The 12056-nt window shown below is 43.4% G+C and overlaps 1 protein-coding gene across 1 annotated transcript in view; it reads left to right on the top strand.

The window, feature by feature from the left end:
• Window positions 1–12056, top strand: part of LOC124616580 (juvenile hormone esterase-like) — a 412155-nt gene that overhangs the window by 110460 nt on the left and 289639 nt on the right. The gene's annotated exons all lie outside the window — the stretch shown is intronic.

Genomic DNA, 12056 nt, shown 5'->3' with positions numbered 1-12056 from the left:
ATACTCTTTACTTAATCAGTTTGCAGGAGACAGGGCTCCCCCACTTGGGTAGAGCCCACGTCTACATGCCCACCTCCGCTTCCCATGACATAATAACTGTATGCACTGAGGAATGGAATGAAGTGCGGTACAGTAGTCGCCATTTGGCGTCTCCCACGTGTGTATCAGTCGTCAGAGCGTCGCAAAGGAGGTCAAAAAACCAAGCAACGTCCTAATTACAAATCATGATACTAAATAGCACTGACCACACACCAGATGTCGGCCTCCTTTGAACCTGTGACGCCAAAAAAAGCATCAGGTGGTGGCAACTCTTTTGTCGTGAACAATGTAGTGGATACCTGGTAAATCACCAGCTGTGGGTCTCTCTGAAATATTCCCTCACTCTGTCAGATTGATTAGTTAATTAAATCGATGCCTTCTGTCTGAGGCAGTTTTTCCTTGCATCCTATTGGTGGATACTAGGACTGGTATATTTGGTGGTTTTCGATCCCGTAAACTCCCAGTTTCCAAACCCTTCAGGAGTTTTTTCCCTTGCCTCCTATTGGTGGATACCAACACAGTTAGGGGTAGAGTCTTTGATTCATAATCAAAACGTCTTCGGTCCCGGGTTCGATCCCCGCCACTGCCTAAATTTTGATAAATAATCAGCATTGGCGGCCGAAGACTTCCGGCATAAGAAGTCAGCCTCATTCTGCCAACGGCCTTGTCAAAGAGGGCGGAGGAGCGGATAGAGGTTCAGGGCACTCTCTTGTCCTAGGGGTGGGAAATTGCCCCTAAAGGCGGAAGAATCAGCAATGATCAACGACATGAGGATGCAGAAGGCAATGGAAACCACTGCATTAAAGACACGTAACGTGTATCAACAGGACACGTGGCCTGTAATTGAAGAAGTGTCATGATGATCTCTCCATTGGCAAAAGATTCCGGAATAGTCCCCCATTCGGATCTCCGGGAGGGGACTGCCGAGGGGGAGGTTACCATGAGAAAAAGATTGAATAATCAACGAAAGGATAACGTTCTACGAGTCGGGACGTGGAATGTCAGAAGCTTGAACGTGGCAGGGAAACTAGAAAATCTGAAAAGGGAAATGCAAAGGCTCAGTCTAGATATAGTAGGGGTCAGTGAAGTGAAGTGGAAGGAAGACAAGGATTTCTGGTCAGATGAGTATCGGGTAATATCAACAGCAGAAAATGGTATAACAGGTGTAGGATTCGTTATGAATAGGAAGGTAGGGCAGAGGGTGTGTTACTGTGAACAGTTCAGTGACCGGGTTGTTCTAATCAGAATCGACAGCAGACCAACACCGACAACGATAGTTCAGGTATACATGCCGACGTCGCAAGCTGAAGATGAACAGATAGAGAAAGTGTATGAGGATATTGAAAGGGCAATGCAGTATGTAAAGGAGGACGAAAATCTAATAGCCAGGGGCGACTGGAATGCAGTTGTAGGGGAAGGAGTAGAAGAAAAGGTTACAGGAGAATATGAGCTTGGGACAAGGAATGAAAGAGGAGAAAGACTAATTGAGTTCTGTAACAAGTTTCAGCTAGTAATAGCGAATACCCTGTTCAAGAATCACAAAAGGAGGAGGTATACTTGGAAAAGGCCGGGAGATACGGGAAGATTTCAATTAGATTACATCATGGTCAGACAGAGATTCAGAAATCAGATACTGGATTGTAAGGCGTAGCCAGGAGCAGATATAGACTCAGATCACAATATAGTAGTGATGAAGAGTAGGCTGAAGTTCAAGACATTAGTCAGGAAGAATCAATACGCAAAGAAGTGGGATACGGAAGTACTAAGGAATGACGAGATACGTTTGAAGTTCTCTAACGCTATATATACAGCAATAAGGAATAGCGCAGTAGTACAGTTGAAGAGGAATGGACATCTCTAAAAAGGGCCATCACACAAGTTGGGAAGGAAAACATAGGTACAAAGAAGGTAGCTGCGAAGAAACCATGGGTAACAGAAGAAATACTTCAGTTGATTGATGAAAGGAGGAAGTACAAACATGTTCCGGGAAAATCAGGAATACAGAAATACAAGTCGCTGAGGAATGAAATAAATAGGAAGTGCAGGGAAGCTAAGAAGAAATGGCTGCAGGAAAAATGTGAAGACATCGAAAAAGATATGATTGTCGGAAGGACAGACTCAGCATACAGGAAAGTCAAAACAACCTTTGGTGACATTAAAAGCAACGGTGGTAACATTAAGAGTGCAATGGGAATTCCACTGTTAAATGCAGAGGAGAGAGCAGATAGGTGGAAAGAATACATTGAAAGTCTCTATGAGGGTGAAGATTTGTCTGATGTGATAGAAAAAGAAACAGGAGTCGATTTAGAAGAGATAGGGGACCCAGTATTAGAATCGGAATTTAAAAGAGCTTTGGAGGACTTACGGTCAAATAAGGCAGAAGGGATACATAACATTCCATCAGAATTTCTAAAATCATTGGGGGAAGTGGCAACAAAACGACTATTCACGTTGGTGTGTAGAATATATGAGTCTGGCGACATACCATCTGACTTTCGGAAAAGCATCATCCATACAATTCCGAAGACGGCAAGAGCTGACAAGCGCGAGAATTATCGCACAATCAGCTTAACAGCTCATGCATCGAAGCTGCTTACAAGAATAATATACAGAAGAATGGAAAAGAAAATTGAGAATGCGCTAGGTGACGAGCAGTTTGGCTTTAGGAAAAGTAAAGGGACGAGAGAGGCAATTCTGACGTTACGGCTAGTAATGGAAGCAAGGCTAAAGAAAAATCAAGACACTTTCATAGGATTTGTCGACCTGGAAAAAGCGTTCGACAATATAAAATGGTGCAAGCTGTTCGAGATTCTGAAAAAAGTAGGGGTAAGCTATAGGGAGAGACGGGTCATATACAATATGTACAACAACCAAGAGGGAATAATAAGAGTGGACGATCAAGAACGAAGTGCTCGTATTAAGAAGGGTGTAAGACAAGGCTGTAGCCTTTCGCTCCTATTCTTCAATCTGTACATCAAGGAAGCAATGATGGAAATAAAAGAAAGGTTCAGGAGTGGAATTAAAATACAAGGTGAAAGGATATCAATGATACGATTCGCTGATGACATTGCTATCCTGAGTGAAAGTGAAGAAGAATTAAATGATCTGCTGAACGGAATGAACAGTCTAATGAGTACACAGTATGGTTTGAGAGTAAATCGGAGAAAGACGAAGATGTTGAGAAGTAGTAGAAATGAGAACAGCGAGGAACTTAACATCAGGATTGATGGTCACGAAGTCAATGAAGTTAAGGAATTCTGCTACCTAGGCAGTAAAATAACCAATGACGGACGGAGCAAGGAGGACATCAAAAGCAGACTCGCTATGGCAAAAAAGGCATTTCTGGCCAAGAGAAGTCTACTAATATCAAATACCGGCCTTAATTTGAGGAAGAAATTTCTGAGGATGTACGTCTGGAGTACAGCATTGTATGGTAGTGAAACATGGACTGTGGGAAAACCGGAACAGAAGAGAATCGAAGCATTTGAGATGTGTTGCTACAGACGAATGTTGAAAATTAGGTGGACTGATAAGATAAGGAATGAGGAGGTTCTACGCAGAATCGGAGAGGAAAGGAATATGTGGAAAACACTGATAAGGAGAAGGGACAGGATGATAGGACATCTGCTAAGACATGAGGGAATGACTTCCATGGAACTAGAGGGAGCTGTAGAGGGCAAAAACTGTAGAGGAAGACAGAGATTGGAATACGTCAATCAAATAATTGAGGACGTAGGTTGCAAGTGCTACTCTGAGATGAAGAGGTTAGCACAGGAACGAAATTCGTGGCGGGCCGCATCAAACCAGTCAGTAGACTGACGACAAAGAAAAAAAAAAAATAGTTACATCGCTTGGTAGGAAGTCCGTGACGTTGGAGGTAGCTGAGAATTTCAAATTTCAGCTCAGTTGTAGACTATGTCCTTGATTGGATTGACGTATGAGCTCGCAGTACCAGTACTGGAAGCAATAAATTGACCAGTGAGGAATTTGACATCTTCATTGGAAACAGTACCGTATAAAATGAGTTGGAATTTCAAATTTCGGATTGAATTTGTACCATCACGATTGTGGAATGAATTCCCAACTACTACACGAATGCTAAGTGTGTTTTATACAGCACTACACAGTTTGTAAGTTTGTTCTCTAAGCTAAGCCAGAACAGGGAAGGAGGAGGGAAGGGTCTACCACGTGATAGGATACGAACAACAAGAAATACCACTAAAAGACAGAGTGCACTGCAATGTATTGAGAAGCACTGAACCACGATCACAGTAGTTGTTATGGCTGGATGCCTGAGATCACTGAAAACACTTGTACGAGGGTTGACTGGAAAGTAATGACAGCTCCAGTTGGCAGGAAACCTTAGCATTGAACGGCTATATTGTTACAGTGTAAAGTATGGAACCCTGCGCAGACGGTCGGTCAATGCGATTTAAGCAACGTGCAGTCTTTTGAGTTCTTGACAGCAGAAGGTGTCCCCCCAAAAGGAGGTTCATCAGAGAATGAAAGCAAAAAATGGCTCTGAGCTCTATGGGACTTAACATCTGAGGTCATCAGTCCCCTAGAACTTAGAAATACTTAAACTTAACTAACCTAAGGACATTGACACACATCCATGCGCGAGGCAGGATTCGAACCTGCAACCGTAGCGATCGCGCGGTTCCAGACTGAAGTGCCTAGAACCGCTCAGCTACTCGGCCGGCCAGAATGAAAGCAGTTTATGGTGATTGTGTTGATGTGAGTACTGTGTGTCGTTGGGCGAGTGAGTTTAAAGATGTTGAGGCGGGAACATCTGACCTGCGTTACAAAGAGTTGGACGTCCTGTGACAGCAGCCAGCAAGTTACACAAGCAAAATGTCCACAGATTGATTCAGGACGATCGTCGTATCACTCAGATAGAAACTGCAAGTATAATCGGCATTTCACAAGAATGTGTGGGTCACATTATTGCTTTGTTTGGCTATCGGAAAATCTGTGCATGAAGGGTACCCCTGATGCTGACCCCTGAAATGAAAGCGCACAGACTTGAAATTTGCCAGGAATTCCTCTCACGTTACAAGAATGAAGGAGACGCCTTTCTCCAATCGATTGTGACAGGAGACGAAACGTGGGTACACCATTACGACCCGGAGATGAAACGTCAGTCTATGGAATATCAACACAAAGACTCGCCACAGAAAAAGAAATTCAAGGCGCAGTCCTCAGCTGGAAAAGTCATGGCCACAGTGTTCTGGGACGCAGATGGAGTTAACCATGTTCATTTTCCTTGATCGTGGAACAATAGTAAATTCAGAGCGTTACATCACAACGCTGCGAACTCTGAAACGACAGCTAACAAGGGTCCCAAAGGAAAAGGGAAATGTTTTCCTGCAGCATGACAATGCCAAACCACACACTTCACGTGCTACCACAGCAGAACTTCAGAGACTGAACTCACCACCATATGGCATCCTCCATACAGTCCAGATTTAGTACCGTCTGACTTCCATCTGTTTCCAATAGTGAAAGATGATCTGCGGAGATATCATTATGCTTCTGATGAAGACATTGAGAGAACTGTGAGACTGTGGCTGCGGAAAGAGAGTGTCGACTTCTTCAGTGATGGCTTCAGAAAACTTGTTCATCGTTGGCAGTAATGTATCCAATTGGCTGGTGATTATGTAGAAAAGTGAATATTGGTAATTAAAGACCACATTTAAGGATTATTTCTGTGTTTGATTTATTAAAATATTCCCATCCAAACCCAATTAACGAAGGTGGAGGCATTACTTTTCATTCAGTCCTCGTGTATACAGATCATTCACCTCCCAGGTCTTACACATAGCGCCCCGTCCCCTCCTACATTGCCAGCAACAACGCTCATACACCAGAGAAAACTGCTGGCGTAACCACAGCTGCAGTCATGGACGTGTGTGTGCCAGAGCCCACCACCCTGGCCATGGAGGTCGTCTGGGGATGACTAGAGTGGCACGAATTCGGATGTTATCATTACAACCAGAGTGAACACTTGGCAGTGATAACACTGAATCGCTCAATTTTCCACCGAGAATACATGCAACACTCGCTATCACGGAGACAGCCCATTGTATCAAGTTTTCCCCTGAATATATGCAACTCCCACTAAGAAAACGCCCCAGAACGAACATTACCCCGCTACTGGACTGGTCTACTGAATCTCCGGGTGCAGCGAGAGTGCAGGTGCCACTCATATCCAAGTCTTGACATAAGCCTCACCTAGGAAGTTCTCTCACCTAGCGTTGTGCTGATTTTTTCACGTTCATGTACGAGGGTTGGAACTTAAATAGTGGCAACTACTTATTCACAACCGATACAAAAGAGTGACATGTTTGCACCTGTTACGGTCCTTCAAAGTAGTCACCAGCGTTGTGTAGAACCCGTTGAGAGCGATGTGGAAGGCGCAGTATATCGTTAGCAGAGCCTGTTCTGTTGATGGTGCGAATGGAGCGGTCTACTGCCTGTCGAATCTATGGAACAGTTCTGAAGAGAATGCCACGAAGTGGTTCCTTCATCTTCGGAATCAAATCAAAGTCATAAGTCCGGGGAGTATAGTGGATGGTTCAATACTTCCCAGTCACATCGACTGAACAGAGCAGCCACAGCTTGCGCTGTATGCGCCCGCGCATTGTCGTGCAAAATGATGGGTGGGTTGCGCAGAAAGTGTCGCCGCTTCTTTCGCAAAGCTGGTCGCAGATGATGCTCCAAAAACGAACAGTAGTACTGTGCATTGACGGTCTGCCGTGGAGGAACGCAATACGTTAGGATAACATCACAGTCGTACACGAGAATCTGCTAACGATATACTACGCCTTCCACATCGCTGGCAATGGATTAGAACAATGGTGGTGACTACTTTGAAGGACAGTAACTGATTCAAAGATGTAACTCTTTTGTATCGGTTGTGAATAAGTAAGTAGTTCCCAATGTTTAAGTTCCAAATCTCGTATCTATTGCCAATGGAACTATTCAACAAAAAATATCATAGCTGTTGTGTAATACCCTATTTCCCCACACTATACGAGGGGCGTTTGAAAAGTCCGTGCAAAAATAAAAACTACTTACATGTTTGGGGTAAACCTTTTTCATTTTTCGACATAGTCTACTTTTAGACTTACACACTTCGTCCAACGCTGTTCTGATCCGAATAATAGGAATTGTCGAAGTCTACAAAATAGCAATTAGTTGCCACAGTCACCTCCTTGTTTGAATAAAATCTTTATCCCACCAGCCATTTCTTCAAATTGGGGAACAAATAGTAGTCCGAAGGAGCCAAGTCTGGAGAATAGGGGGGTTGTGAAACGAGCTGGAATCTTATTTCCATTAATTTTGCAACCAGAACTGCTGAGGTGTGTTCTGGTGCATTGTCGTGATGGAAAGGACTTTTTTGCGGTCCAATCGCTTGGGCTTTTCTTGCAGCTCGGTTTTCAAATGGTTCAATAACGATGAATGATATGCACCCTTTTCCAGATATTCGATGAGGATTATCCCTTGCGAATCCCAAAAGACAGTTGCCGTAACCTTTCCAGCCGAAGGCATGGTCATCGCCTTTTTTGGTGCAGATTCTCCCTTGGTAACCCATTTTTTAGTTTGTTCTTTAGTCTCAGGTGTGTAGTAATGTATCCATGTTTCATCCACAGTGATGAAACGACGCTTAAAGTCCTGTGGATTCTTCCTGAACAGCTGCAAACCATCCTTGCAACACTTCACACTATTCCGTTTTTGACAAGCGTGAGCAATCGCGGAATCCATCTTGCGAATAGCTTTCTCATGTCCAAATGTTTATGCAAAATATTATGTACCCGTTCCTACGAGATGCCCACAGCACTAGCAATCTGACGCACGTTAACTCTTCTGTCATCCATCACCATAGCACGGATTTCATCAATGATTTCTGGAGTCGTAACCTCCATAGGGCGTCCAGAAGGTTCAGCGTCACTTGTACCCAAGTGGTCACTTCGAAAATTCTGAAACCACTTATAAACTGTTCTAATCGAAGGTGCAGAGTCACCGTAATGTTTATTAAACTTCTCTTTAGTCTCCTGAGGCGTTTTACCTTTCATAAAGTAATGTTTAATCACCACACGAAACTCTTTTTCGTCCATTTTTTGACAGTCACCCGACTTCCTTGATTCACTTGAATGCCAAACACAAAGAAATGGACCAATATGGCTGAAACTTGGTGTGCGTTCTTTCCAAAGTTGATGAAAACTAAACATGATTTCGATATGCGCCGGTGGTGCCATCTCTCGGACTTTGCACGGACTTTTCAAACGCCCCTCGTATATTCTCAAAGAATGCTTGCTGGTGAAAGCAAGTTAAATGTCATTCGAACTACAAAGGACGTTACCGGCAAATTCCATTTGAAGTATTTCCACTTCTTACACGACAGTTTGGAAGCTAAGATTAATGTGCTCACGACTACGTCCATGGGCTTGACGGGAATTTCCCACCGTGAAGCCGCCGCCGCACGGATCGTGGCGTTGAGCGTGCAGCGCGCTGCCTTGACCTCCACCGTCCAGCTGAAAAAACAGAAAGGACACTGTTTGTGCATAGCCCTACCGTGCGTGTGCCTCAACGTGCTGCAGAGGCAGTTGTTGGCTGTATCTGGCTCGCAAATCGTATAGTTTGTTGACGAAAATGAACGAGCGTAGAATTACGACGTTCGCTATAATAAAATATACCTTTCTCCCGTTCTCCATATGCCAATCATGCTGTTCTGTCTGCAGTATACATAAATAAAATCTTCCGTACCCGTGAACGTGTTAAGGGGCTAAAAGGGTAGTATCCAGTCAGTAAAGACATCAGCTTATAAAAAGTTCTATTACAGATAGTGCAATACACATTTACTGTAGCCATCTTCATGAGATAAAAATGTTCCTTGTGTTCTGTTTTTGGTAAAATCCTTAGGTCATTCACACTTGATCGCTGTTTCTATTCACATCTTTAGAACATGTGAGATACAAGACTAATCAAGAAACTACAAAATATCTTACTGCAAGTAGTGTAAGCTATACTGTAAATAATACCAAGCGATAAACCACTCATGAGAGACAGCGCAATTATATTTATATAAAATCGAATGTTGTAAAATATACGTCTATTAACTTAATAAGAAAGTCTTAGAACCTATTATAAAACGCGAAAGTGAGTAAAAACAATTAGATATAATGAGACGCGAAACTGCAACACATCACACATCAGTTATTACTCTGCATTTCTGCTCTTTACGTTAAGCAGAACTTTTGTGGTGTGTGACCTTGCCTTGTGTGTTACTGTCTTCTGATGGCTTTAATCGCGGAACTTTTATTAACTGACATTTCATTATAACAAATCGTACCGAGGAAAACGTGTTTCTGGCTTTGCCTTGAAATGCAATACTTTCATAATATGCAAGTAACAATTAGAAATTTCTTCGAGTGTCAACATAGCGTTTCCCGTAATTTTATCACAAAAAATCACTCCAGTAAATAATGGGTTTTGAGAGATGTATTTGCTGGTGCTTCAAAACGGCATATATTGATAGGACGTAAGTTGAAATCTACCAAATATGCGCTTCAGTTGGAAGTCAATATGACCTCTGCTGATTCTGTACTGAAAAGAGATATCGTCCATGTGTCCTAGATGACGTTCTTCCATCTCATTCGTCTACGCTCAAACGCACATTCAGTATCTGTCATGGTTGATATTGCTTTACATGCTCAGAAAGGAGGATGAGGAGGTTAGCGTTTAACGTCCCGTCGACAACGAAGTCATTAGAGATGGAGCACGTGCTCCGATTACGGAAGGAAACCGGCCGTGTCCTTTCATAGGAACCATCCCGGCATTTACCTGAAGCGATTTGGGGAAATCACGGAAAACCTAAATCAGGATGGCCGGAGGCGGGTTTGAATTGTTGTCCTTCCGAATGCGAGTCCAGTGTGCTAACCACTGCGCCACCTCGCTCTGTCGCTCAGAAAGACTCTTCAACGGGACTTTTTCCACGCTGTAACGTCAGAAACCCGCCACGCTCTGGGTCGGCGGCCTGAGTGGCGACGACTTCAGCAGGTCTTTACTACGATGCTTTGTCTTTCTACGCGTACGTAGCGGCTTCCCCATATCTTACCTGCTTCAAGACGCCCTATGTTATTGACCCTCGTTGGCGAGAACGAGATAAATTTAACTTACAGACCTTTCGTTACTCTTGTAAGTAGGCTGTTTAGGTTTTTATGTTGGTAACGCCACGTAGCACTCTGTATGAAAATCACTGACTGTGCTGTCCAGTCTGTGGTTGCTTGGCATTGTTGGAAAATTCGATATTGTAGTGTTGGGCAGTTGGATGTGCACAGCGCATAGCGTTGTGCAGTTGGGGGTGAGCCGCCAGCAGTGGTGGATGTGGGGAGAGAGATGACGGAGTTTTGAGAGCGGATGACCTGGACGTGTGTCCATCAGAAAGAGTAAATTTGTAAGACTGGATGTCATGAACTGCTATATATACTATGCCTTTTGAACACTATTAAGGTAAATACATTGTTTGTTCTCTATCAAAATCTTTCATTTGCTAACTATGCCTATCAGCAGTTAGTGCCTTCAGCAGTTAGGATATTTTATTTAGGTGGCAGTATTGGCGCTCGCTGTATTGCAGTAGTTCGAGTAACGAAGATTTTTATGAGGTAAGTGATTCATGAAAGGTATAGGTTATTGTTAGTCAGGGCCATTCTTTTGTAGGGATTTTTGAAAGTCAGATTGCGTTCCGCTAAAAATATTGTGTGTCAGTTTAGTGATCATCAGAATAAGTAAAGAGAGAAATGTCTGAGGACGTTCAGTTTTGCTCAGCTGTTTGAAAATCAAATAACGTAAGAGGTTTATCAACATAGTCATTCATACAATTTTCTACGGGGATGTTTCACTCTCAGTGTGTTAAAAACATCTCTCTGCTGCCACTACATCCTTGCCACAATTTTGTCCCTGTAACTGTTCATCAGTCCATATTGCGCATTATCAAAACTTGCACTTTTCGCTATATGTAAAAATTCTGTGCCCTAACAGTTCTGGGACTGTTTCATCCATCACTCTCGTTCAGTAAAAGACGTCACATTAGTCGCACTTGTTCGTGAATTACCTTAGACTATAAAGCTGCTTCACCTCTATACAAAATGAATGTCCCTTACAAAAATATGCCATTATCCTATGAACTACTTCCTCATATTTCTTGAGCTGCCGGTGCTAGTGAGTCTGGGAACAATCGTACATCTACATCTATCTACATTTATACTCCGCAAGCCACCCAACGGTGTGTGGCGGAGGGCACTTTACGTGCCACTGTCATCACCTCCCTTTCCTGTTCCAGTCGCGTATGGTTCGCGGGAAGAACGACTGTCTGAAAGCCTCTGTGCGCGCTCTAATGTCCCTAATTTTACATTCGTGATCTCCTCGGGAGGTATAAGTAGAGGGAAGCAATATATTCGATACCTCATCCAGAAACGCACCCTCTCGAAACCTGGCGAGCAAGCTACACCGCGATGCAGAGCGCCTCTCTTGCAGAGTCTGCCACTTGAGTTCGTTAAACATCTCCGTAACGCTATCACGGTTACCAAATAATCCTGTGACGAAACGCGCCGCTCTTCTTTGGATCTTCTCTATCTCCTCCGTCAACCCGACCTGGTACGGATCCCACACTGATGAGCAATACTCGAGTATAGGTCGAACGAGTGTTTTGTAAGCCACCTCCTTTGTTGATGGACTACATTTTCTAAGGACTCTCCCAATGAATCTCAACCTGGTACCCGCCTTACCAACAATTAATTTTATATGATCATTCCACTTCAAATCGTTCCGCACGCATACTCCCAGATATTTTACAGAAGTAACTGCTACCAGTGTTTGTTCCGCTATCATATAATCATACAATAAAGGATCCTTCTTTCTATGTATTCGCAATACATTACATTTGTCTATGTTAAGGGTCAGTTGCCACTCCCTGCACCAAGTGCCTATCCGCTGCAGATCTTCCTGCATTTCGC

Source organism: Schistocerca americana, chromosome 5 (assembly GCF_021461395.2).
Source record: "Schistocerca americana isolate TAMUIC-IGC-003095 chromosome 5, iqSchAmer2.1, whole genome shotgun sequence".
Taxonomy (NCBI): Eukaryota; Metazoa; Arthropoda; class Insecta; order Orthoptera; family Acrididae; genus Schistocerca; species Schistocerca americana.
Note: the sequence above shows the minus strand (reverse complement) of the source record. Positions and strands in the feature narration are given on the sequence as shown.